Source organism: Acomys minous (assembly GCF_964271855.1).
Source record: "Acomys minous genome assembly, chromosome: 7".
NCBI classification, from domain to species: domain Eukaryota; kingdom Metazoa; phylum Chordata; class Mammalia; order Rodentia; family Muridae; genus Acomys; species Acomys minous.
In genome coordinates this window covers 101,424,046-101,429,298 of record NC_140488.1, presented here as the reverse complement: position 1 = coordinate 101,429,298, position 5,253 = coordinate 101,424,046, and positions in this window count along the sequence as shown.

Below are 5,253 nucleotides of genomic sequence, written 5' to 3'. Positions count from 1 at the left end.
TTTCAGCATAATGAAAGCACCTTTCATTTTTCTTGATAACCAAAGATGATTCGTGGCAAGATTAAAAACAATGATAGAAGAATCTAGAATAATAAGTAGTATGAATGAAGGTCTCCCTAGCAATCACCAAACCTAGCGTTGCTTAATAAAAGAAGAAACTTAGGGCAAATGAAGGTAGTGTCCTCCACTCTACAAATGTTGAGGCCACTGACTGTGTCAGGTTCTTGTTTGGTGCTGGGGATATTAAAATAAATAGAATATGGTACCTGTACCTCAGCCAGGATAGTGGAAGGCATGGTTTTTAATGGGATAATCTGGGCCCCTTTAGATAGTAATAGTGGGGTTTCCTATCTGGGGAGATCCTTACAGGCATCTTGCCCCGGCCTGGGTTCGACTAATGCTCGGGAGGAAAATTTTCCTGTATAGAGACAGAACACTAGACACGAAGAAGGGGGCAAGTCTGCATTCTGATCAAACCCCGTTTCTTGAAAAATTTCACAGAGTTTATATAGGCACTGAGGCATGGGTATTTGCGTAAGCAAGGGTTGCTATGGATACCTAACTCTGGAATGCTCCAGCAGGTAGGTATCTACCTTTAAAGCTGCTATAATTGCAGGAGAGAAATTCCAAGAAAGTCGTGAAGGATCTGGTGAGTCAGGAAAAAGCTCCCGAAACTGCTGCTCACAGGCAGCTGGCCTTTAATCTGATCTTATCAGTAGACCCACCAGAAAAGGAGTAGCTCAGTGGTCTAGAGTGACCAGCCCCCACAATAAACCACAACAGGTTTCTAACTGCCGACCTATGACAAGGTCAGCTGGTTTCTGGTGAATGGCAGACTTCTGGGGAAATAGGAACCTAGGTTCTGATAAGGTGGCTGAATATTGGCCATGTAGCCCATCCCCAACAGCATCTTGTGGATAGACACCAAGAATGCTAATGGGTATTCTACAATGCACAGGATGCCCCCATGGCAAATAGTTATGTAGCCGTAAAATACAAGTAGTGGTGAGATTGAGAAACTTTTGGTACTATAGTGGGCTTGGTGTCTGGGAACCTATGAGGAGGAAAATAATGGTGATAGACTTCAGTTCTCTGATACTGACTCAACAATGCAAACAGGAAAATATGTTAAAATAACATTAAGTTATATGTAGCACAGATGCACTCTTGTGTGTGTGTGTATATATATATATATATATATTATGCAAACCAATGTGTGTGTGTGTGTGCACGCGCGCTCGCGTGGGTCTGCACGAATTTGGTGTTTTCGAGACAGAGTTTCTCTGTGTAGCCGTGGCTGTCCTCGAACTGAATCTATAGATGAGGCCGGTCTTGAATTCAGAGATCTACTTGCCTCTGTCTCCAAAGTGCTGGGGTTAAAGGCCTGGGACACCTGCAAAAAGAACACCACACAGCTTTTTGCATATATTTATGCTTAATGAATACATCAAAAATATTGAGTTAACAGAATTTTCTACTCCTTAGACATGGAAGATAGGGGAATCAACAATCTGTTTTGAACTAATAGATATAACTTTATAAACTTTTTTTGTTCCAAAGAGAAAGCCTGCCTAGAATCTATCTCTAGGATTTCAGCATTTTACAGGGGAGAGAAAATCTTCACAATCCACAATATTCTGAGGATGGCCTTAGCCATAGACTGCACTTATAAATTATAACAAAACCATTAGGTGAATTTTATGAGCTCATGCTTATTATTTCAAATCCTTCTGGTTATTAGACGTTTTATGTTCACTCAGACAAGGTGGAAAGAGTAAATTCAGCAGCGAGAACAGGGCCTTTTGGCAGTGGAAACATCAAGTGGACAAAGGCCTCTAAGATGTCACATGACTCAGAGGCTCCATTAGCTAGCTTCAGTGTTCTCCCATTACTGGCAAGCTGTGTAAGTAAGTTAGCACCAGCCAGAGAATTCAAGGCAGGTGAAAGTAATTGACTATAAACCCAAAGCCCAGACCAATCAGATTCTCAGGGGGATGGGCTAAGGGCATCTCTAGCTCAGTCTGTACTCCCACATAAGTTCATGCTTACTCTGGACTTCCAATGAATGAAAATCAAGTTTCCATGATTAAAAGCAAATGTTCCACTTGGTGCCACGGTTGCAGAGAGATGAAGGTCTGCAGTGTATATCTTACACCAGAATGAACTAGAGGAGACAGAATGAAAGATGAAATTTAGGGAAACATGTGATCTTCTTTACTTTTGGATTATACTTCGATTTCCCCTTTAACCATGGAGTTGAATTTTCACACATGAAAACAATATCTTTCTGCAGAGCAGATGCAGGCTTCATGAAAGAGGTTTTGCACCTTATTTTGTCTTTTATAAGTCTAAAAATTATACTTAAAAACCTCAAATGTGAGCAATTCGCTTAAACTTTGCCAACGCTTTGTGTTTTTAAGCAGCCAACCAGAAGGCAGTGGGGCTATTCAAATCTTAAAAGAGTGTAATGATTCCCATTACAGTTTGAAATGCTGTCCAAACTCACAGCACCCACATTTTCTTGGAGGTAAAAAGTGCTGGGTGCTAGATTTAAGTATAACAGGATGACAAGCTGTGAGTCCAAAGGAGGAGCTGAAAAGGAAATGGAGTTTGGCCCTGTGTTACTCTCCTTTTAAGCATAGGCCATTTTGGGTACATTTAAAATACACTTTAAGATGGGATGCTTACCTCAATATATTCTCCTGGTAAAGGCAGCAGCCATGGCTTTCATCTAATAAGAGCTTGCTCAGATTTTAGCAGCAAAGTTTTGAAAATATAAATATGTAAATTATTTTTTTTTAAATTGCAAAGGGTTTCTTTCAGTAGTCATTAAGTTCAGGGGAAATTCCTGGGTCATAGAATAGCAGTGATTGAAGAGGTATCTTCCCAGAATTTAAAAGATAAACTGTATGAGATGAAAGACCATCCACCATAGAATATTCTGTACCACCACTTAACTCCCTGTATCCTCTCCATCTTGCTTCCTCTTGTGTGAGAGAGTGTTTCAGGCCTATAACTTCTAAGGTCCCTTCTATTACCAGCACAATATGATTCTAAAAATTAAGAAAGCTCCATCTGCTAGCACATTCATTTCCCTACTTCCTCTTTGTGGTAATGTCTGAATGAAACTGCAGATTTTTATCTCTAAAGCTTACTGGGTTGTGAGACCAATATATTTGCAGTAACTCAAATTAATCCAGGCACATTTTGATGTGAGTCAATGAACCTTAGAGATAAGAAGTGGGGATAAACATGAAAGACATTTAAGGAAGAAATAGTCTCTCCTTTGTGTTTATTTAGAGGTAAGTGAATACACAAAAGTGGTGGATTAATAGAACACATCTTTCCTAGGATTCAAAAAAAAAAAAAAAGCAAGCAAGCAAACAAAAAACCCCAAAAGACTGTATACTTGGAGCTGGACATAGGGATACTAAGACCCCTCCATAGCTGTTTATGATTTGTGCCCTGCAATCTCAGCTGAAATCCACCATTGGCACTATATCCCTTATCTATTGTTGTAGAATAACATCACCACAAAGGTAGGGGTTATAACAAAGCACACGTCTGTCTCATAGCACAGCTTAACTGGGTCTTCTGCAAGGCTGCAATCAGTGTTGGCAGGGAGGTCATGTCATCTGGAGCACAGGGTCCCCTTTCCAGCTCCCTGAGGTTGTTGGCAGCATTTGGCTCCTGACAGGTTGTCAGAGAAGGGCTCCAGTTTCTCCCTGGCAGCTGGCCACCCAGGCAAGTGCTCTTCTCCACAGGAAGCTTACAACATGGCAGCCTGCTTCTGTAGAGAGCTCAGATATTTTTTTCTTTTTGCTCTGAATGTCTGAACTGTGCCTGCTGAAATGAGCAGATATTAGAATGACAGGGGGAAATGAACTAGTGTGCATAAGCATGGAAGCCACACAAAACATGAATGAAGACCAAAGAAGAGCTAGCTGGTTAAAGCTTACTTGCCTCATCAGAGGGAAGTGGGCAATGTGAATTGTAGGCAGTTTATAGCAATAAATAGTTTTAGGGTTGGTGAAAGCATTTGCAATGCAAAAATTAGCTTGCAACATATTCTCCTTAGAAGTGGAATGAGCCTAAGAGACACATACTGTACTGTCATAACTTCATGTCATAAAGACCGTTTCAATTTTCCTCATGCCAGAGTTCTAACCTGATGCTGTAAATAGGTAGCTGTAGCTCAGCACTATTGATATTGAGGCTGGAGCAATCCTTGTGCTAGGATGCTCTATGTAGAATACATGCAAATATCACCCCCTTTCTAATTTTTCACAATAAGAACTATTCTAGACACTGTTATTATCCAGAGTTAAAAGACTTACCCCTAGTTAAGAGCCACTGCTTTGGACTAAAAACCAGCAAAACTTAGATTCCAAGTGTCTTTCATGATTGCTGTAATTTATCTAGAAGGAGAAACTACTGCTTGAGTCCCATATCCATCATTGAGGTGGAGACTTTTTACAACATATTTTATGTGTCCCAATTAGCCAATTAATGACAATACTGCTATTTTTGAAATAAGCAAGTGTAAATCTAGTTGCACTCAACTATTTAATCATGATGCCCATCTCAAACCCTGGCAGGTGGCTGTTGGTGAGCAGTGGCCTCTGCAGTGAGAGAAAAAGGCTCCAACCTGTGCAAGTCCCTGACAGTAACTAAAAGTTGACAGCTCACTGTCACTCTTCAAAAAGAGTAAATTACAGAGAAGAGGCAACCAATGGCCTGTATATTCCTAACTGAAAATGGCATGGATTTAAAGATAACCCAGAGAGGATCTTCACAACTTCCATTTACAAACATTAGGATATTTATGGTTGCATATTACATTGTTCAACTCCCTAGAAATAGAAAACGACAGGTTGAAACCTGCAAACATTTCAACCTCATCAGCTATACATTATAAAATAGACCATACCATCAACACCAAACCTGAGGTCTATGCCTTATTTTTGGTCAAGTACAATAGAATGTGAAATTTCATATGTGCTTTAGTCATCCAAATGTTACATTCTTTTGACAGTAAAGATATGTTTAAGTCAGCTCATAAATTCCATGGCTTCATAAATCACAACAATTTCCTAAATGTATTTCCTTTGTAATTTCTACTTCCAACAACAGTGCTTCCTGTGAATAAAAGGGGAAGAAAAATTTACTCCTTTTCTTCCTCTTAATTACCTCATTGGGTCTTTGTCTTTGTTTCTCCATCCTTCACTTTCTCTCCATCCCTTTCCTCTTCCT